The sequence below is a fragment of the Misgurnus anguillicaudatus genome, chromosome 25, assembly GCF_027580225.2.
Source record: "Misgurnus anguillicaudatus chromosome 25, ASM2758022v2, whole genome shotgun sequence".
In the NCBI taxonomy this organism is placed as follows: domain Eukaryota; kingdom Metazoa; phylum Chordata; class Actinopteri; order Cypriniformes; family Cobitidae; genus Misgurnus; species Misgurnus anguillicaudatus.
In genome coordinates, this window is record NC_073361.2 from 28,048,676 (window position 1) to 28,072,171 (window position 23,496).

Consider the following 23,496-nt stretch of genomic DNA (forward strand, 5'->3'; position numbering starts at 1 on the left):
ACGCGCTTAAGTGCACTCAGTAGTGCACACACGTGGAGACGCGTTTCAGCAAAGCAAAGAAAGCAAGCGAGCATAAAATCTTTCTGTTCTTGACAGGGCACATACAAACAAAATGATCTCCACAGTACTCTTTTTCCAATAAAACATTTGTTTATGTCTTAGGTTTATGTATAGATTAGGCAGAAACCAGGTCTGTGCTTCTCTTAAAGAGACAGTAACCTCAATTAACCTACTTAAGTCTGTGTCATTAATGTTAATGAAACAATCCCAGACAACAAGAGAATCACTTTTGTAGCTCTAAAAAATAATAATTGTATTTAATTTATACAATAAAGACAGTGTTATGATTCATTTGATTTGATTTCTGAACCTAATGCTAATTTAAGACCTTACTTAATGTGCAACTTTGCTATTTTTATAAATGTCTGTAATGTCTTTATTTTTTATTAAAAAATGTGGTGGGACAAATTCTGCTTAGGGCCCCTAAGAGGCTCAGGCCAGCACTGAAGTTCAGCAAGATCCTGGTGGGGCTCATACAATGTAAATTTAAAATAAAGGTATTAAAGGGGATTTATAATGCATAGCTTACATCAGCAGTACTTTAATAAGTGTTACATGGGTTTTATCTGACACAGGGAAAAACAAAACAAATAGCGTGGCTACACTGAATTAATGATTTAAAGGGACAGTTCATCCAAAATTGAACATTCTGTCATCATTAAAAGGTTTGCAGTGATGTGGTGAATAAGTCATGCAAAAACTAAGCAAGACAAACCAGCCTAATGATATGTTCAGGCACTTATCTGAAGCGTCTAACATGTGCAGTGCAGCAATGGACTAATCCCTGCATATGCGGTCGCTGCAAGAAAGACAATTGTACCCGTGGCATGAAAATCCTCATGTTACGTTTAAAATCTTCTCATACCAACAGCTCCTCCAGATGTGTGCCGCTTCATATAGTTACCATACATTAACTCCGATGCGGGGTTCTGCCCACTGCACTGCACTTTGACCCGAGTCCCCATTGAAAGACATTGTGGTCTTAAGCTTGAAAATTAGAGTGTGCTGGTTATGACAGCTTTCATCATATGCGTCACACTAAATTGCATGTGAAATGTGTTTGATGGTCCTCACTTTGCTCCTGGTAGGAATTATTCCACCCTAGTTGATTCTCTCTCTCTCTCTCGATCAACCCTCCAATGCCCTCCATTTCTTTCTATATCTCTTGTTTTTCTAGCCCTGATTTTTCTGACATTTTATTATTTGCTTAAGGAAACAGGTAACCTGCACTTTCAAGAATTGTAAGCGATGACAGATTTTCCCTATTGTAATCATTATAATTTTTACGAGTTTATCGAAATGTGAAAAGAATATTAGCGTAACAAATTCAGATGCAGCTATGCCATCAGTAATTGTTTGTCTGGGATTAGTAACAATGCCATGGTAAAGCTTTGCAAGCCATTGCTTAATGCTGTGTTGGCAGTGATGTGATGCAATGTGATTGGTGCTTCGATTTGCACATTAAAAGCTATGTACGCTGCGTTCTGTGTTGCTTTCAAAGACTAATCTAAGACGACTCAACCTCCAAGAACCTGATCCAAATGAGCAGATGTATTCATATTGCTAGTGGAAGATGTAGACTTGTCTGCAATATATTCTCTGTTTTTTTTACAATTCTTATATATAGTTGTGCCTGTTTAACTTGTTTATAAATCTGTTGGTTGTGCATATCTAGCCTCGTAAGCCATTCATATCTTTAAATCACCACCAATGAATGGCAGCTGGATACTGTAGGTGCAATGTCAGGCATTTGGGTTGTTAAGGGCATACAGCAGTAATGCTGGTGGATTGAGTAGCTGGCATGGTTGCATTTTTTTCAGTGCTTGTTACCGCTCCTCTTTAATATGTGGCAGTGTTTTGGAGCCTTATGGTGCTCTCTCGTGGATGTAACACCATGCTGACACCTTAAAAAAAATTTTATAAGTAAAAATGCCACTTGAAAGAAAATTTATCTGCCATTTGTTTTGTCTAGGCAGTATGGGTGTCACGATTTCGATTTTAAATAGAAATCGATCGAAATTAAGTCACAACCTCGAACTTCGAATTAAAAAATGTGACAGGACCGGTCGTTTCTCTGAACTGAGATCTGTTTAAGTATTTCAGTTGCTTAAGAGTTATGAAAACAGCATTTAAACATGACTTATTGGGGTATAGTCTCACAATCTTGTCTGACGGTAATAAAAGCAAATTTTTAAGATGCAAAGTACTGACAGGAATGTTCATCTGACAGGAAGTTTTGTTTTATCAGGTATCTGCGCATATTTTTCCACTGGAAGCACAACTAACATGGCAGGGCATCTTCGGGTTCAAGGTAAGATATTATATAAAAGTCTAGTCTAAAAATGGCATAGCATTTTTTGTGCTTAAAAAAAAACAACATGTAAAAACCGAGAACCGAACCGAATCGTGACCTTAGAATCGAAAATGTAATCAAATCAAGGATTTGAAGAATCGTGACACCCCTACTAGGCAGTAATAAGATTGAACTAGTAGTGACAAACCTTTTTTAATAAGGCGTTTTAGGAAAGATATGTGAGATAAAGCGGATGCTTGACACAAAATGGACTTGGACATGAACAAACCTCCATTAGGTCTCATGAGCTATTAAGAGAAACTCTGAGCTCTAACTCATACAGAAATCTGATATAATGACATACAGTTTATGTGTTTTAAATGAATAGTCTACTCATTTTCAATATTAAAATATGTTATTACCTTAACTAAGAATTGTTGATACATCCCTCTATCATCTGTGTGCGTGCACGTAAGCGCTGGAGCGCGCTGCGACGCTTCGATAGCATTTAGCTTAGCCCCATTCATTCAATGGTACCATTTAGAGATAAAGTTAGAAGTGACCAAACACATCAACGTTTTTCCTATAAAAGACGAGCAAGTTTGGTGGTACAAAATAAAACGTAGCGCTTTTCTAAGCGGATTTAAAAGAGGAACTATATTTTATGGTGTAATAACACTTTTGGGAGTACTTCGATTCGCCTGAAAAGTCCGCTCGCCTTCTCACTCTCATAATGGGAGAGGGAGGGTGTTACTGCGCCGAGTCGAAGTACTCCCAAAAGTGCTATTACACCATAAAATATAGTTCCTCTTTTAAATCCGCTTAGAAAAGAGCTACGTTTTGTTTTGTACCGCCAAACTTGCTCGTATAACTACTCGTCTTGAATAGGAGGGGCGTTGATGTGTTTGGTCACTTCTAACTTTATCTCTAAATGGTAGCATTGAATGAATGGGGCTAAGCTAAATGCTATCTAAGCGTCGCAGCGCGCTCCAGCGCTTACATGCACGCACACAGATGATAGAGGGATGTATCAACAATTCTTAATTAAGGTAATAACATATTTTAATATTGAAAATGAGTAGACTATTCCTTCAAATATAATTCAAAATATCAGATGTTTTTGTGAGAATGTTTTGAATGAATATCCTGTTTTATTCAAACACCCACAACCAAATGCATCCCAGACAGCAGACGACTCCAGGCTGCTGACTTTGGCAGGGATCCGGTGCAGATTCGGTCTGGAGTCACCTAATGCAATTTTGTTTGGTCACGAGAACTCACAGAAGTGAAAAAAAAACTTAATACAGTGGATATGAAGACATGACCGTCATCATTTACAAATACAACACTAAGCTTGCCGCACGGCAGTTTGAGGTCTCTTCCACTTCCTCACCGAGTTTACCGGTATTATGGTACTGATAAGGGCTGGGTATCGATTCAGATCTTCCAGATTGATTCGATTTCGATTCACAAGCTATCAAATCGATTCAATTTCGATTCTCATTCAATTTTCGATTACGGTTCTCGGGTTGGTTTTTATACTCGATTCTCGATTCAAATCAATGAATATATATATTTAATAAAAATACTTAATAAAAAATAACAGTGAACAGCAGTTTACAAGTGGGTAATTAATAAAAAGAAATTAAAAGCCACAACACTATTGTTGTCGTCTTGCTTGCGAAATCTAAAATGCTTCCATACCTTTTTATGTGAAGGTGGCATCAGCGTCAATGAAGCACCTGAAACTGCCATTTTAAGCACTAAATGAATGAGCACTACATTTTGGAAGGCAAAAAAAGAGGGGGACATCTAGTGAAGAAGACTAGTAATTAGATTAACGTTTATCTTACGTTCAATGTTTGCGGAAATAAATATGAAAGAAAAAAATCGATTCTGCTCTTTGAGAATCGATTTTGAATCGACCACGTAAAAAACCCCCAGATTAATCGAAAAATATTTTTTTTGCCCAGCCCTAGTACTGATGTGTGAATGATGGAAAGAACCTATATACAGCATATATGCACATATATGATCATATATATGCGCATATCTGAAACCTATATGCAGCTTATGCACATATATGATCATATATATGCGCATATCTGAAACCTATATACAGCATATATGCACATATATGATCATATATATGCGCATATCTGAAACCTATATGCAGCTTATATGCACATATATGCTGCATATATATGAAGAGTTTGGTTCCAAAACGCAACAAATCCATTTTGACAAATTTCGGTAAAAACATGTTTTCTATACCAAGAAAGTGACAAGATGAAAACCACTATTTTCTGTTACAAACTTTCACATAGCATCTTTAGGTTATAAAAACATAAAAAATTTAAATCCATAACTTGATTTTCAAAGATTTATTATAAAAACGAATTCTTTTTTCCACAAAATGCAATAAATCCATGACAGTTTTTTTATTTCAAAATGCTATAAATCTATTAAAGCAATGTATAAATGTGCATTCATCTTTACCATTTTATATTTATTTAGTTGACTAGTGGTATACAATGATTAAAAAATAAACATTAATGGCATTAACCAAAACACTTACTTTGTTATATTAAGAACACATTGTTGCGGTTATACTTGACGTCGTCTCTTTACATTTTCACAGCGATCAGCTGTAAAATGTTTTGGTCCCGCTCGATTTTCGTTGACTGAGTAAAATAATGTAAAGTTTTCATAAGATCCTCTGGGGTCAATGTGTTAGCATGAGAAGCTTGATGCTGTCTGGAGAACAAGCAACCGAGTGCCTCTCGCGGAAATTATTAGATGTTGATGGCTTACGTTTCTTTCCCGTCACAGAAAACCATCACAGTTTTAGCAATGCAATTAAAGTATTATTTTGTTTTGTTTGTTGATCACGAAGTACAAAGTAGATGAGGAAAACTAGGACTCCGTGTACTCAGCGCGCCGCCATGTTTGTTTACATTGCGTGACTGGTGGGCTGTAATATCAGGAATGGATTTGTTGCGTTCTGTAAAAAAGGAGGAGTGGCGTTTGTCACATTTTGGGAAAAAAGGGAGAAAATATGACAGAATATCATGGCGGGTATTGGATTTTGCGTAAAATTAAATATTTACTTTTAACTACTGACCTGATATAATACTGATTTTGGCAGTAACTCATTTTTTTCAAAAATGGCGTTTATCGCGTTTTGGAACCAAACTCTTCATATACAGCATACAGTATATGCCCATATGTGATAACATATACCTGTATGCTGCATATATGCGTATATATGCCAAATATAGGCAAAATTGAGGTGCTTATATGTGCATATACGTGCCCTATAGGCCTGTATTGCTTCTTTACATTCACATATAACCCCTTTACAAACAAGATATGTCTACTATATAGTTCATGGCAGGATCTGGTCATTTTGTAGCTCATATCTCACTTTGGCAACTGTCATACGTGATGCCTAGCTCATATTTTCTATTATCAAGGCAATAACTAAGAACTACCTAAAAAATGCAAGAACTTATGTATGTGCGAACACGTGTTATGGATATGGCAATTAGAGGAGATGAAAAGCTATGATGTCTACACATTTTCCTGAAACATTTACAAGGACAATTCTATGTTTATATAGGTTCTTTCCATCTTACTGGTAAAAAGACGGGAACTTAAATTCATTACTGGTAAATTTTACCGAAATGACTGTGTGAAATAGGCTATTGAACCCAAATGTATACATATATATACCCAAATGGTATATATTAGGACCTTTTCAAAGGTGTTTATTGCCTATTTTTTTCTGATATCAGTCAAACACTGTTTTGAGCTAATGGCTAAACTGCTGTCCCCTAAAACATGTGCTGAAAGATGCTGGCTTTTATTAGATTTCTTTTTTGTTTAATTGCCAAGTCTTTTGGTTACAACTCTCGTAAACACGTTCTCTGATTGCTAAATGTTTTCTCAAAATAAAATCAAAGGCTGTGTGGACTGTATTTAAGATCGCATCAGTGTTAAGTGAGAGAGGTTTGTTAAAAGGGTTTGAATTACAGGGAACTAAACGGGGTAGATCCCACCATCTCAGACCAAAATGAACAATTCAGAACAAACACTAAAATCGACAATAGCTACAATTAAAATGGTTTCTTATGCTGCCGTCTGCCACGGATATAGCTGGCAGTGCATCAAAATGAAACGAAATAGATTTTTTTTTGTTGCTCTATAATAGGATACGAGTGTACTATTATACTGGCTCATATAGTGCACTACATTATATTATTTTCTAACAGAACAGACATAGGATATAGTTCATTATTAAAAACCCATGCATACCTCTTTCCCATGATTCACTTGGCTGGGCTCACAAAAATGGCCTGTAGGAATGTCAACACTCTCAGCAGAGATATACTTCATGAATAAGTCTGTACATTATCACAATGATTCTGGTAAAGGGGGTTCATGATTATTGAATTCGGCGAAATCTATTTCCCGAACAGATGAACAGGACCATACTCGTTCTTCACGAAATTAACACCGTGTTCAGATCTGCCATCTACCCCCGTGCACATTTTCAGATGGACGGCACACAGAAGCGCATTGTCACACGAGCAAGTAGACTGCAGATTAAGATGTGCATCTTAATTTCTCTGAATAAATCATTCATGGCAAGCAGGCACAGTTTTTGACCCCGGTAGTGTGAGAACATGTGGCACAAGCTCTTCAGCGGACAGGAGAATCAATGCATGTATCAAAGTGATACATGTTTTTTTTTATTGACTTTTTGCGTGCACAATGTGTGGTATTTTTACTTTATTTTTAAGAGTGTGTGTTTGGTTGTGGTGGAAAGGATGGTAGTGTGTCCATTTCGTCATGCATCCCTGCAAATTTCTCCACTCAATGTCGGTGGACTGTAAATGATGCCAGCATGCATTTCATCTCATAAATATTTATCGCACGGTGCAAAAAAAGAGAGTTACCGAGAACGGCGTTGAAACAGACCTACAGAGCAAACGCGGTTAGTTTGTCATGCTCGAGTGGGCCGGGTCTCTGTAATTACTGTGTGTGCTCAGCAGCGCTCTGAGTGAGATGAACCCACCATAGCCAGATGGCTGAAGACATCGGGGGGCCGGAGAACTCGGCACGGTGCTCTCACACACACGGCCCCGCATTATCCAAAACAAATTGGACTGAGCATTACGGCGTCAATTAGAAAACCAAACAAAAGCTATCCATCTATAGATCCTTGTGGATCTATTGTTTCATATTTTACTGGATATCTGCATACTGTACAATATGGTTTACAGCACCAGCTAACATAGTTACATTAAATGAATACAAACAAACTCTTTAATGTAACGTTCTGGTACAACAGCAGGAGCTGAGTCAGTCTCTAGGGCTCAGTTAAATAAGCACATAGTCTATTTATAAAGACATAAACACTCTGCATATCCAGCAGATATGAATTAATTGAGATGGCGTAGAGAGATGCGTTGTGGGTGGTGGGTTGGTTTTCATCTGCTTCGATGTCTGCATGCCTAAATATTTACAATGGAAAGATGCAACAACACGCATGAATGGATTAAACAATTAATTAATCTGTTAAAAGGTTGTGGAAACCCTGAAGCTTCTGAGCACCAAGAAATATATGAAGAGATTCAAGTGTGTCTGACATGTTTTCTTGTAAATGAGCATTTTTAATTCCAAATGGATTCTCCGAACAGATCAGCATTTCTGAATAGGGTTGCAAAATTCCGAGAATTCTTAAAGCTGGAAACTTTTCATGGGAATTAACGGAAATATATTACTGTAAAAAAATGCAGCATGAAGTTAAAACAACTTGGTTTTGCAAGTCAATTCAACAACATACTATTTTAAGTTTTGACATGTGAATAGTTGACATAACTTATTAAACCTAGTTGAAGTTTTTAACTTATATTTTTATGCTACTTTATTTTAAAATGTATGTTGATTTGACAAAAAAATCTGCATTTTTTACAGTGTGGGAATTAACTGGGAATCTGAAACAAATGTGTTTATAAATCAGATATTTAAATGTAAGCTAGCACTATTATAATAACTCTAATAATGTTTATTATGCTTTTATGTTACTTAATGGAATAATCAATTACAGTTCTACTTACAATTAAATCACTCAAGACGTCATTTTATAAAATTGTATTACCTTGCATGCATTTCTGCATATGATTATACAAAATGTTTATTTATGTTTGCATATAACATAGTTTATATAATTTTTGTAAATTCCCATAAAGTTTCCAATTTGGAATATTTCCAATGTTTCTGAATGGCTTCAGGTGGGGATTAAGCAGATTTGAAGTGAAAGTGTTTGATGAACGTATAACATGTGCTGAATGCATTTGGTTAATATCATTAATCAATTATTTTTATGACATCATTCTGCACTTCAGTCTCTCTGAAGAGGAAAATAAAGGCTATTGGCTGTTTTAAAAGGGGAGGGGCAACTCAATATGTCCCACCCTAACTTCCTGTTTCAGTAGAAATGTCAACGCATCGAAAAAAGCTGTGCACAAAATACATAAATTACATAAGCAGAAATATCTATGACACTAATTTAGAGCAGTGGTTCTCAAACTGGGGTCCGGGGCCCCCAGGGGGGCCGCGAGATGGTGCCAGGGGGGCCCCAGTTTTATGACATTTTATAAAATACATTAATTTATCATGAATTCTGTGTAATTAAACCCAAAAAATAAGGCTACTAACCAACAGCACTACTTTGTATAACTTAATATGTTTTGTTTAATTAAAATGTAAAATTTTAGAACAGTTTTTTGTCATAAATTTTCTTTGGGGGGGCCGCGAAGGAATGCACCATACACAAGGGGGGCCGCATGCAGAAAAAGTTTGAGAACCACTGATTTAGAGCATTTAGGCATAAGCTTTTAGATCAGGTTTTTGAAATCACAATAAACAAATTTAGTAAAGCATTCTGAGATTTTTGAATTATAGAATGTAATATCTGGTGGAAAATTCTTGCATTGGTACAGTAAAATTAAAAAAAATTAGTTGGAGCTATCTGTACTTTTAAAACCCTATGAGACAATAAAATAAAATAATGCTAGTGCACAATATCCTGTTTTTTGTAACACCTGCAGTGGAAAGTGTTTTAAATTCATTTTAACATGCTATATTATGCAAAACACGCATGCATCCATTGTTAAAAATGCTGGATTCTCCGGAAAAACTCTGGATTCCTGCAGCTAGGCTGAGAGATGGAGCTGAGCTTGTACCAAGGTCTCTAACAGCCCTTGTTAAAATCAAACCTTTACTACCCAGCTGGCTTTCACAACTCAAAGACTACTGCTCCAAAGTCCCAGAATACTTCCTACTGTTATACACATCAGCTCGTCCTTATTGTGTTCTGCCATTAACAAACAGTGTGGAGAAACCTGGGATACTCAGCCGTCCGTATAGAGCACTCAATTAATGAGCTTCAAAAATTTGACTTGTATTACCCAAGTTCACATGACTCAAGATTTCAGCGGGTGTAATTCTGCTTAGGCTTGTTTTAGTCTTATCACTGCTATTCTTATATTTAAATAGATTTACACTCTCATTACCTGACAACAGGATTGTGCATTATACATCTCCATGTACATGCATGCTAATAGGGTAATTTACACTCCTAAGAAATTCCAATAGGATATGTTTTGTGTGAATATGAATAGTTTGGTTCCAAAACGCGATAAACCCCTTGTTACCACCAAAATCAGTTGTATCTGGTCAGTATTAAAAATTTAATTTTAAATTTTACACAAAATTCAATATCCGCTGTGTTATTCTGTCATCTTTTCTCCCTTTTTCCCAAAATGCGATAAACGGCAGTCCTCCTTCTCTGCAGAATGCAATTAATCACAGCGCACCACTCCACGCATTGTAAACAATAATGCCGTCGCGTTGAATACACAAGGAATCCTAGTTTTCCTCATCTACTTTGTACTTCTTGATCAACAAACAAACAAAAACAAAAGAATACTTTTGATGGCATTGATAAACCTGTGGTGGTTTTCTGTGGCGGGGAAGAAACGTAAGCCACTTGGGCGAAGGGAAAATCCCGGCTGTTGCTTGTTCTCACACGACAGCATCAAGCTTCTGTCATGCTAACATATTGACCCCAGAGGATCTTATGAAACACTTTCCATTATTTTACTCAAAGTCAAGGAAAATCGAGCAGGAGCAAAAAAATTTTACAGCTGATCGCTGTCAAAAAAGTTCAGCAACGACGTCTCAAAGATGACAGTAGCAATGACAGTGTTATTAATATGACAAAGTAAGTGTTTCTTTGATTAATCCCTTAATGTTTATTTTTTTAATCAGTGTATACAGTACCACTAGTCAACTAAATGAAAATAACATGAATGCAAAGCTGATTTATATATTGACTTTTCCAAATTTATAGCATTTTTGAAAAAAAAAACTTGTTATAGATTTATTGCATTTTGCAGAAAAAAAAATCAGTTTTTATAAGAAATCTTTGAAAATCTAATTATGGATTTTAATTTTTAATGTTATTATAACTAAAAGATGCTATGTGAAAGTTTGTAAAAGAAAATATTGGTTTTCATCTTGTCAATTTCTTGGTATAGACCATTTCAGCAGTAACAACATAAACAAGGGGCTGTCGCGGTCCGCACATAACTTCCGGTAAACTTCGCTAAGCATACATAACAACAAAGTTCTTTAAACGTAGTTTATTTAACATGCAAAAAAACAACACATAGATTACCTAAGAAACCAAAACATTTGTTATTTTGGACGAGGCATTTGTTCAAGAGATCAGTTTAGCAACTAGTAAGACCATTAGAAAAAAACGAAACCGGAACTAAAGTTCGGATCCAGACGTGTATCCGATGAAACCGTCTATAAGAAAACACATTTTTACCCAAATTAGTCAAAATGGATTTATTGCGTTTTGGAACCAAACTCTTCATAATGTACTTTTATATGTAGGACATGGCGTATAGAGAGCAAAACAAAATGCCAGTCAGGAAATATAAATTTTTTTCACGTTCATCAATACGCCACTACGTCTTGTATGCTGCATTCTATACATACACTGGAAACGCACTCTCTTGTAAACGCGGGATTAGTCATTACTGGAAGCTAGTTATTTTCCTTTGTGAAGTTTTAAATATTCATATTTTGTAAAATTGCATCAATTGCCCTCAGAAGGCCTTTATTAACTCTTGGAGCCATACGCCTGTGAAGGATAGAGACAGAGCGCAGCGCGTCATAACCTGAAAACCACGCCCACCGGGGGGGAAAGCAATCCAACCGTCTCCATTGACTTTGTATTGCAAGAGGCCGCCTTTTTGTCATTTCTGGCTTATAACAAAAAACTGAATAATGCCTAAAAGCTGCTTTGTGACAATATGTACAGCTAACAAGCCAAAGAACCCAGAAATAAGCTTTTTTATAAGCTGTTGAGCCGTAAAACCCAGTCTTTAAGGAGAATAAAGTGGATCGCCGACTACGTTTCCCCCTATTGGACGCAGTTTTACTAATAGGAGTACTTTGAAAAGTTGCCTGTTTCCATTTCTGTGTCTAAACGCTCGTTTTTTTGAAGTCGACAGCTTATAAAAACGTATTTGTTTTTTTTTTGGCATGTTAGATGTACACCTTGTCACACAGCAGCTTCTGTTTTTAAGTTGTATCTGTAAATAAGTTTTTATAAGCTGTCGACCCCAAAAAAACAAGCGTTTAAAGACACAAAAGTGGAAACAGGCAACTTTTCATAGTACTCCTATTAGTAAAACTGCGTCCACTAGTCGGCGATCCACTTTATTCTCCTTAAAGGCTGGTTTTTACGGCTCGACAGCTTATAAAAACTTATTTCTGGGTTCTTTGGCTTGTTAGCTGTATATATTGTCACACAGCAGCTTTTAGGCATTATTCAGTTTTTTGTTATAAGCCAGAAATGACAAGGAGGCGGCTTCTCGCAATACAAAGTCAATGGAGATGGTTGGATTGCTTTCCCCCCCGGTGGGCGTGGTTTTCACATTTGCATAACTGCGCTCTGTCTCTATGGATGGACTGCTTGGGCTTCAAATCAAAAGCACCATTTACTACCATATAAAGCTTGGAACAGCCAGGACATTTTTAGTATAACTACGATTGCGTTCGTCTAAAAAAATATAATCATATAAATCAAGGATGCCTTGAGGGTGAGTAAATCATGGGGGAATTATCTATCCCTTTAACATATGTGATACAGTAATGTTTACACTCTAATACAGTGGTTCTCAAACTTTTTCCGCGTGCGGCCCACCTTGTGTACGGTGCACTCCTACGCGGCCCCCCACAAAGACAATATATGACACTAATCTGTTCTAAAATGTAACATTTTAAGTAAACAAAACATATTAAGTTATACAAAGTAGTGCTGTTGGTTAGTAGCCTTATTTTTTTAGGTTTAATTACACATATTTCATGATAATTTAATGTATTTTATAAAATGTCATAAAATTGGGGCCCCCCTGGCACCATTTTGCAGCCCCCCATGGGGCCCCGGACCCCAGTTTGAGAACCACTGCTCTAAAAATGGCTGGGTTATTTTCGACCCATAATGGGTAAATATTGGACAGAACACACAACTGGGTTTAAATTGACCCAATGATGGGATGTTTTAAGCCAACTGCTCGGTTATTATACCCCATGTTGCATAACAACATCCCAACATTGGGTCATTTTTAACCCAGCATGTGTTTTGTCCAATATTTACCCATTATGGGTCAAAAATTACCCATACATTTTTAGAGTGTATTTATAAGCCCAGAAAATGGTTTTAAATAGTTTATGTTTTTGTCAAACTGCACAGCTACAATAAGGTATTTACAATAAAAACATACAGGATGAGAAAATAAACATGAAATTATTCAGTGGTTATTTATTACACATTTCCAGCACTTTATTAAAAAAACATTTCTGCAGAAAACCCTCTCATAGCATATTCACTATCCACCCACAATCCAATTTAAACCGGCCTTAAAAAAGCAGAAATAATGCTTTACCACATTTAAATCAAGTAATTGTACTTCTTTTCAGTGCGAACATGACAACTTTATATGCAAATTAGGTTTAATAAAAACCAAACCTCACAAAAAATTAATTAGGGGGTGCATGTGCAGCATTTAATTTAATATGTTTAACATTACGTATGCCGGCACGAGACAAGTTTGATCGAATTGATCATTTGTACAATAACAAATATCAAATAATTGTATTTTAACAAACAGCACAAGCTTTAAATGTATTACTTAAAAAATCCTGACCCAGATTTCACAGTGAATGTTTTACTGTAACTGCATCCTTGTACAAGTTATGCTATACAAGTTCTGTCAATACAGCTCAACTTTCATTGACCCTAAAAATCTGTTTTGAGATCTCATGATAGCGATTCACGGTTCATGATAGTGCTATTTACAGGCGATTCATATTTCAAATTATACATCTCCACATTTAGCTGCGGCAGTCAACATGGGAAACAAAAGCTTGTATCAGCATTTTTCTTCCCACCTCACGTCTTGTTCGCGTGGTGAAATCCCTTCAGGTATTGCTTTAACCCTCTTCTTCAGGTACAATCTCGAATGCCAATTTACCGTCACTGTGCCATACTGCCATTTTTTACAGAGGCGTTCTGCTTCCAATTAATTAGGATGAGAGAATACCGGAGCGAAAAGCAATTCCTGAGCACGGGATTAATTGAAGTCACCCACTGACACGCGGCATTTCTCAAAATAACTTGGAATGTCACATTCTGATGGGTAAAATAATTGGATGTAAGGACTCGAGGTAAACAAACTAGGGTATGGATATCACAACATTTCCATGGAAACTACATGACAAAAGCAAGACAGGTTGCCAAAACCGAGCTTCGGGAAGCTGGTTTCCGCTCGGCGGCTTTTATGTCCGCTATCATCGAGCTAATTGCTGTATCTGTGAGCTAATGTTCCCATTCAGATGTCCTTATAATAGCCCTTCACTTTGCCAGCCCGGAATAGACCGATTTGCAAAGACATCATTGCAGACAGGAAGGATAGACATCTTGGTGACCTTTGTTTTCTTGATTTCCTCCATAGACGCTAGCTATATAAAGACACGTTTCACATTCTCGCTAGTTCATTTAATTTCTTTGCTAACAATGTTTAACTGTGGAGATACACACGTCAGATAATTGGCTTTTAAAGTCGAAGCAACGAATACATTTCCACCACTAAATGGGTAACAGTTTACAATAAGGTTGTATTTGTTAACAGTAATAAATGCATTAGCTAACATGAAGTAATAATGAACAATACAGTATAGTTTATCACCACTTAATGTTAGCTAACGCAAATACAGTTGCTGATGTTATAGAAGAACCATTTTTAGTGCCATATAGCACCAGCGAAGCACCTGTGTAGAACCTTATAGTGCTATGTAGAACTATATGTGGTATTATATTGGTGCTATATGGCCCCCATATGGTTCTTCATTGGTGCTATTTAGTTACCACTAAATATTTTTAAATACATAATTGGAGTTATATATACAGTACATCTTTGGGCTAGAAATTATATTTTTTGAACAAAATGTCAGACCCTTTTATCTGTCTAAAGGCTATAGGCCTCACTAAAAGACTTTTTAAATCTTAAAATGTGAGAAACCACAAACATCTTTGTTCCTAAATGGTGTGGAGTGCTGCTATGTGATCATGACAGCACACCAACAGATCCTATTCACAAACAACCAGAGTCCCAACTGTGAACATGGGAAATCTCGCAAAATCTCAAACATGTAGGACAAACATGGAGGACAACTGGCATGAAGAAATGGCAGTAATAGTATTTGCACTGCTTTTACAAAGCTCGCTTTCTGATTGGGTACTATTTAATGCCTGTGTGTGTGCACACAGCAGCATTTCTGATCGTAAATGTTCGGCATGCCGAATACAATTTGTGAGCAGATTCAATCACAGGAAAATCAGATAAGATAATCGGTACAGCCACCAAGAGGATCGAGACTTTACCCAGGGTTGTCTGAAAATCTGCCAAAATTTGGCCTGGTTATCTAGAGCAGCAGCCTTGAGCTAAAGGGTTAATAGCATTTTATATATCTTAAAGACAATTACATTTATTTTGAGAAAAAACAAATCTCAATTGCAAATGTTTTTCTTCACAAATCAAATGTATCATTTTGATTATGTAACAGAGGAAAACCTTTGATGACATTTGATGGAGTTCTCAATTGTGTTTTATTTAAGTATCAACTGAGTCTCAGATTTTCTCAAATTGCTTGGGGATAAAATAAAAATAAAATGGAAACAAATGAGACAATTGTTCAAATACATGATGAGTATGAAGCTGTAAATGTATGTAGATTGTATAGTTAAAATAATCTGTATTTGGGTAAATTTTAATGCGAAATGTTTGAGTTTGTATTGACTTAATATTGAATAATATTGCAGACTTAGCAAATATGAGTTCAGCAACTCTAATGGAGACGTTTGTGAGATTTTTGGGTCTTTTTCTCTAAAGTAATATCTGAGAAGACTTAAAGGGACACTCCACTTTTTTTGAAAATATGTTCATTTTCCAGCTCCTCTAGAGTTAAACATTTGATTTTTACAGTTTTGGAATCTATTCAGCTGATCTCTGGGTCTGGCGCTAGCACTTTTAGCATAGCTTAGCACAATCCATTGAATCTGATTAGACCATTAGCATCGCGCTAAAAAAATAACCAGTTACATTGTGTACTTAGACCAACGGAAAATTAAAAGTTGCAATTTTCTAGGCAGATATGGCTAGGAACTATACTCTCAAACTGGCGTAATAATCAAGGACTTTGCTGCCGTAACATGACTGCAGGAGGTGCAATGATATTACGCACTGCCCAAAAATAGTCCCCTTGGTTACTTTCAAGAGTACTCTGCCTAGAAAATCGCAACTTTTAATTTTCCGTCAGTCTTAGTACACGATGTAACTACAGAAGAGTCAAGTTTTAAACTCTCTGGTTATTTTTTTGCGCAATGCTAATGGTCTAATCAGATTCAATGGATTGTGCTAAACTATGCTAAAAGTGCTAGCGCCAGATCCGGAGATCAGCTGAATGGATTCCAAAATGGTAAGAATCAAATGTTTAACTCTAGGGGAGCTGGAAAATAAGCATATTTTCATAAAAAGTGGAGTGTCCCTTTAAGCAAAAGTTTCCATTAAAAAGGGACATTTCACAAGATTTTTTAATTTGTCAAATGGTGTCCCCAGAGTACGTATGTGAATTTAGCTCAAAATACCATATCGATAATTTATTTTAGCATGTTAAAATTGCAACTTTTTAGGTGTCAGCAAAAATGTGCTGTTTTTGGGTGTGTCCTTTAAAATGCAAATTCGTTTATGCACTAAATGGCACTGCTGTGGTTGCATAATGCAGATTATATCCCCTTCTGACATCACAAGGGGAGCCAGATTTAAATCACCTATTTTTTCACATGCTTGCAGAGAATGGTTTGCCAACACTAAGTTACTGGGTTGATCTTTTTCACATTTTCTAGGTTGCACTGGGGACCCAATTATAGCACTGCATGGAAAAAGTCAGATTTTCATGATATGTCTTTTTAAATCTCATTGATGTTTAGAATAAATAATTGAGAATTTAAAACTATTTCATCTGTGACTTTTTTATGAATCGTATTATTGTCATCTTCGTAACCTAGTACAGTTTTCAATATTTTGGTTGAAAGTCACAAAGGATCTATAAATAAAAAGAATTTAAAACTAAATAGACAAAAAAAAAACGTTCCAAAAAGAGTTATAATTTGACCTTCGTATCAAAACTAGATAAAAATCATTCAATTCTGATAAGAATAAACCCTTGGGTCCTAAAAGTACCCTGTTAAAGCTCTCATTCTTTATATAGTAGCTGTGCATTTGAGAATCTTCTTCTACAATCTGCTTGGTCTTCTGCCGGCCCTGCCGGCTCCAGTTGTTCTCAAACATATGGCACAGCGCTCCATTCAGAAAGCTGAAACTCGCTTACGAACAGGCAGTCTTTCTAATCACCAATGCCTGGTTGGGGTTCTCAGCGGCTGGTAAACGGGGCAGGTCTGCCACTGTTTTGTCTGATCAGAGGAGCATGAAATTGGTCCAACAGAAACAAAGCGGAGATTAATTGGGCGTGGCTACACAATATTGTTACGCCAAGTTTTAATGCCCCCATTTAGGGGGTTTTTAGCCTTTCAGATTGTACTCCACGTGCACACGTTGGAAAAAAGACATTTTTGTTAAACGGCAAATGCAATGTAATGCATTAAGTACCGATGTGGTTTTCCTCTCGGTACAACCTTCCCACTGGAGTTCATTACAGTAACCACTTCATTATTTCTCGATGACATCAGAAGTGCCCTTCTGCAGTTTAAAGTGCTTGTCTCTCTATGCATTCTGTCATTGGTGAGGGCTTTCGGTTGCCATAGTAACGTGCCATGAAGTGATTTTTGTCGACGTTTCTTGCAGTCATTTTTTTTGTTCGAACATGTTAAGCTTTCTAAAGAGCTGTCATGCTGAGTGAAGATAAAAGTGTAGATTGGGTATGGTGAAGGAGTATAGTTCACTTACTCACTGGATCAGTAAGTCAGAAAAGACTTTCTGGAAAAAAATATTAGATTCTATATAAGAAAACAATAAAATTGGTGTAATACATTTATGTTTATGCATTTGGCAGACGATTTATCAGTATGTGTGCTCCCTGGGAATTGAACCCATGACATTCAGGTGGATGCTGCACATTGGTGGTGGTTGAGGAGAATTCCCCTTTCATATGTAAAGTGCTTTGAGTGCTGCAGAAAAGCGCTATATAAATGTAACAAATTATTATTAATATTATTATTATGCTAACGCAATGCTAATCTCCTATATCCTGAAATCTGATTATGATTTTGAGTCATATTTACAATCCATGAGTTTGGCATTCATGCTTAGGGATAAGATGTCATTGAGTCAATGTCCAGCTATCAGAAAAGCTGCATGTGTCTGTGGAAATCATTTTAACTGCAGAAAAAACTGAAAATATTCATATTTAAATCAACTTTTTCAAGATAGATTTAGCTGTCGCACATGTGCACAGGTTGGCAAGCGCCTCCGGGGCATCATGCACCATTTTTTTAAGGGGGCACAGTGTGCACGTTACAGAAATATGTGCATGACAGACATTATACCACTGGCCTGTTGTATGCTTTATTCTAATTGGCTGAGAAATGTTCTATGGGTGTTGATTATTTTTTTTGTAAACCGGACGCCTAACCTGTCAAATGTCTTAAAAATAGGCGCCAAAGCAATGTTTGTGGTAACCGTGGTATAAAAGGAATAATTGACTCCGGTCCTTAGAATTATAAAAAAATAATGCACACCCGCGGTGTAACCACTTGAGCCCCCTGCCTTCATGGGAGAACCATCAAAATAAATCTGTTGACTAATTTATTTGTTGTCAAATACTGAATTCAATTAGAATAATTTCATATTGGCATCATATTTACATTTAAAAATTGCAATTTTTGTTTATATACGTTCTGTTTAATGACTTATTTAATTGTGCCTTTTAATGCATTTGCACAACAACTGTGTTATGCTATAAAATTAATGCAAGTTAAGTATAAACAAAGGAAATGACATAAGCAACAGTCACGTGATTGATTTTAATGTTCAACGCTGCAAAAGCAATAATGCTGTAACACTTTATATTTTCAACTTTTTATTTTAATTGTAAATATTAAAAACTTGAAAAATATGTTTATGTAAAATTAGATGTAAAACGCATTTTTGCACTAAATTTTACGGATTTTTTCGGATTATGAGCCGCGTTTTCTTCATAACTTGGCTGGTGCTGCGTCTTATAGTCAGATGCGCCTTATAAGTCAGTATGAATTAATTTTGAAATTTATGAGGCAAGAGACATCATTACCGTCTACAGCTGCCAGAGTCAGCCATTATGCTGCTCCTGTATTTATGTAATTCAATGAATTCAGTGATGTGGAATGACGAGTCTGCGAACTTTACGCTAGTTGGCTTGTTCGGTTAATTTAGCCTATTCAACCTTCCAGGTAAGTTCTGTATGCTATGGTTTATCGTTTAAAGGGGGGGTTTAATGGTATTTCAAGCATTCTGACTTATTAACACAGTTATAGAGTTGTTTCCTCATGCTAAACGCAGGCAAAGTGTCAAAAATGCAGTTGGGCGTGTTTCAGAGTATTTCTGTGCCGAATGCACTTCGCCAGGGTTCGTACAAGTTTCGGCTAATTTTTTTCGATTACGGTTCTAACTGACGTTTCAGGGGTTTTCGATACGTATCACTTCTTTATATGGGCTTCCGCCGGAAAACTTCCCCCGGAAAACCCCGCCCAGACGTCAGTCAGCGGGAGACGCTAGAGCTTGCTAACAGCTTATCACGCCACTCAGCCTTGTTTAATTTCAAAAGTCAACAATGGCTCAACAAGAAGTGTGTTTTTGGATGTAAGGAGAAGACATCCAGCCTTATGGAAACAATGGATATAGTTTATTATCCGGATTAGCAGCGGAGTTTTGCGTGTGTGTTTGATGCGGTGGATTTTCAGAACCGGGTCTTATGTTGGAAATAGGCGCGTGTATATTATATAAATGACACGAACATGTAGTGAATCATAAGTTAAACAGTGTTGTATAGTGTTGTATGACTCGTACTCGCTCCTCCCGTGTTATAACTCCTCCTTCTTCATTTTTTCGTACGTTATCGGAAAGATTCGGTAAAGCTAATCTTTCTTTTATAAATCTGATTAAACTAAAGACTCTTCAGAGATATAAAGGATGTCATACTACTCCATAGGTACTCCAGATTAATATCAGAAATGCAGAAACAGCGTGTGTTACGTGAGCTTTAAATAACTGATAATATTACTTTAACGTACGGACATCTATTCAGCCTGCTGTTCTGTCAGCTATTGTTTAATTTAAGTAATATAAGTTGAATAACTTGCCTTATGAGATTAAGTTCTTCCGCTTGGATTTTGTGAAATAATTTTTTTCATAAATGTGACGTATAGTCTACTGTGACTTATATATGTTATTTCGTCTTAATGACGCATTTTTGAATCATGCGACTTATAGTGCCAAAAGTGTTGTAAGCTTTGCTATATCCAATATCTTTGGTGCAAAGTTCGTTATAGAGTTTACATGAAGTATTGAAGTCTTAGAAGAATGGTTACATTAAAATAAACATGTGTTCTGTATTTTGAATCCTGTATTGTCTGTCCTTAAATTTCTTCACAGGAGTGAGAATCATACAGATTGGAACAGCATGAGGGCGACTAAAGGATGACAGAATGTTCATTTTTGCTTATTTCGTTTTATATTTATGTACTGTCTGCAATGCCTGAGAAAAGATTAACTCAGTCAGTTACAATACAAAGCATAACTAGCATATGATCATTACTGACGAAAATTTAAACAGATTTTTTACTGAAATCTCGTCTCGGTTCATTTAGTCAGATACGCTTTGTAGGAAGGAGATTGTAATCAGGCTATATTGAAAAATTAAGCAGCCATCTCTGGGGGGATCTTGGACCATTTCTGATACCGAAGCGGGAGTAAAAACATTCCTTTTGGATGTCGGTGATTTTATCTTGCAGGTTTTATTGCATGTGACCTGAGAAACACAGTACAGGCCCTAGGAGATTTCAAGCACATTGAATGCATACATATTGAATTATTTTGTAATACATGACATGTGCATCAGGCTTGCATTTCTACTAATGAATTGTTTCAGCTGTTAACATATAGTTCATGTCGAGCTTTTTAACTGAGCAGTACCATCCTTGTTCCTTTGAAGTGATTTAGCTCAGAAGTGCATGTGAAGTCATAGTCAGCTTGCATGTATTTCATAAGACCGCCTTTCTCACTTCTTGAAGTTTCAATTAAATCTTTTTTTATTCTGCTAATTTTTTTTAAGGAAAATACATTTTCTCTGCCTTTTGTTTATTTAACTTAAAGGGCCCATATAATGCAAATTCCACTTATACAAGGTGTTTAACATATGTGTTGGCACTGTGTGAACACAAACCACAAACAATGAAAAAAACATCAACTCCTACGTTTTTAATTCCCATTTCACCAAAGCACTCTTATTAGTTTTGATTCTCTTTTGGTAATGTGACATCACACAAACAAAGCCCCGCCCACAGCCACTAAGTGTTCAGCAAAATTACATTTATTTTAAATTGCCAGAAACCCAGATGCCGCTATTGTTTTCCCCCACCGGTGTCCGAAGCACCAGCCCAGTCTTACGAAATTTCATTATATAGTTACGTAACTTTTGATTCTTTTTTTGTGATATTATCACGAATTTCCGCGTTTTTTCGTGATCGTATAACGAATTCCTGTTTTCGTGTGATTATCACGTATTGGTTTTGTCCTATTTTCTTACAATTGTCGCTTCGGTTTAGGGTTAGATTTACATAAAATGACATCCCTACCCAAACCCAACTCTAACCCTAATGCCAGGCGACATATAAAAAATAAATCCCCCCCCCAAAAAAAATTTGTATAAACCAATTAGAGCCCGACCGATAAAGGATTTTGAAGGCCGATACCGATACAAATGTTTGTTGGTTTTAAAATCCGATATTCCTATATATCGGCCGATATTAACAGATTTCCCTAATTTTAGTTATTTATAAGTTTTAACTAAAATAATATGATAATGCATTTTAAAAAGAAACTTGTTTCTTTTATTGTCTCGTGACCAACTCACCATGAACTCACTTAACCGTTGTTCTCTCTGCCCAACTCTGGCTGGATCAGCAGGTTGCAGGATGTGTGACGCGTTATACACGAGTGTTGCCAACAGGAAGGTCGTAGAGTGCCCTCTGGTGGACAAACTATACAACAGCAAAACTCATGACATGGTTGAAGATTGTTTCATCCGTTTTTTTTTAAACATTCATTTATCGGCCATTACAAATTCCAATACCGATAGTTCGGAAAATGCCTAATATCGGCCTGCCGATATATCGGTCGGGCTCTAAAACCGATATATAAAGTGACATTCTATTGCAAGCACCAAATCTAACCCTAAACCGAAGCGACAATGGTTTGAAAATAGGAAAAAGCAGTTGAGTAACCGATACGTGATAATCACACGAAAACAGGAATTCGTTATACGATCACGAAAAAACACGGAAATTCGTGATAAAAAATTTACGTGATTATATCACAAACCTTGTGAGACTAGGTAGCAAGCACACATAAAACTTTTAGACCCGAACCTGCTCGGGTCTGACCTCGGGTTTTTGGATCTAAGTGGACCCGTGAAGACCCTCTATAGTTAGAGCATTGCAAAAGACTGTGGGTTCGAACCCAATGAAAACATACTGATAAAATGTATACCTTGTAATGCAGTATTTTGTTTCTTCTTATTTCATGAACCGAAGACCTTCTATCACTCGGAGTGATAGACACCCCCCAGACTTGCCTTTGCAAAGGTATCCGAATTAATTTGGTTTGTTTTATACACCAGTAGGTCTTACTGCAATGAGGCTTGGAAGAGACATTTAATTAAAGAAAAGATTAACTGTTTTATTTATTCCTACCATGCCGCTCGGTGGCACCTGCGTGTGAATTGAATTTCATATTCATACACCACTAGAGAGAGAGAGAGAAGCCTAATATAGACTAATAAATGATCCTTTTGCGGGCTTCTGTAAACGCAAATGTGTTGATCAGAGTATTTCATATTGCATATCATGGTTCTTTTGATCGATATGGTGAATTGAAATCAACATGTGCTATGAAACAAACACAGACATGTACTTAAAATAGCAGACTTTCTTGGCAAAACTCTTGCAATCTCAGTTTAGTCAAAAAATGCTCCCTACAGTAGCTGTCACTGGGGCGGTGGTACCCTTTCAAAAAGTACAGACTCTAAGATTTATTAGTACTTCAAAGGTGCATATTGGTACCAAATGTACCTTTTTTAAATGGCACTGCCAGTGTCTGACACACATCCTCAAATGCAACGCACAAATATATAGACCACACATTATTTGTAGGCGGACAAAGACTTTTAACAAAAATACAATACATCTGTTTACACAGCCAAGCACAGGCTTTTTGTTCTTTGCA